Source organism: Nestor notabilis, unplaced genomic scaffold, assembly GCF_000696875.1.
Source record: "Nestor notabilis isolate BGI_N333 unplaced genomic scaffold, ASM69687v1 scaffold9146, whole genome shotgun sequence".
Taxonomy (NCBI): Eukaryota; Metazoa; Chordata; class Aves; order Psittaciformes; family Psittacidae; genus Nestor; species Nestor notabilis.
In genome coordinates this window covers 8,608-9,079 of record NW_009934285.1, presented here as the reverse complement: position 1 = coordinate 9,079, position 472 = coordinate 8,608, and positions in this window count along the sequence as shown.

The following is a 472-nucleotide window of genomic DNA, read 5'->3' as shown; positions in this document are numbered from 1 at the left end:
GCTGAAGGGAACGCTGCAAGGTGCAGAGCTGGGTCTGGGGGTATCATGCCCCCCATTTGCACGTGTATACAGGCACAGCCTTTCCCCTTCTCGCCCTTGGGGCTTTCCAGGACATGGGAAATGCCTTAAGCAAAGACACTGCAGGTATTTGCTCACCCTGAGGCTGCTCAGCTGTGGAACAACTCTGCTCAGACCCCGATTTGTCATAATCTGACATAATAGTGACCATAACGGATGCCTGGAGTGCTGCAAGGATGCTCAACATCACTTGGATCTGCTGCCACCCCAGCCATGGTGACAGATCTGAGCCCACCACCTTCCTGGAGCCATAGAGACACACAGCACACACCATCCCATGGGGTCCAAGGGTTTATGGTCCACCCCGGGACCCCACCTTCCCCTTCCCCTCTGCCACCACCCACTCTTCAACTTGCTTCTGCTCCGGTGGGTATAGCCCGGATCAGCCGAGGTT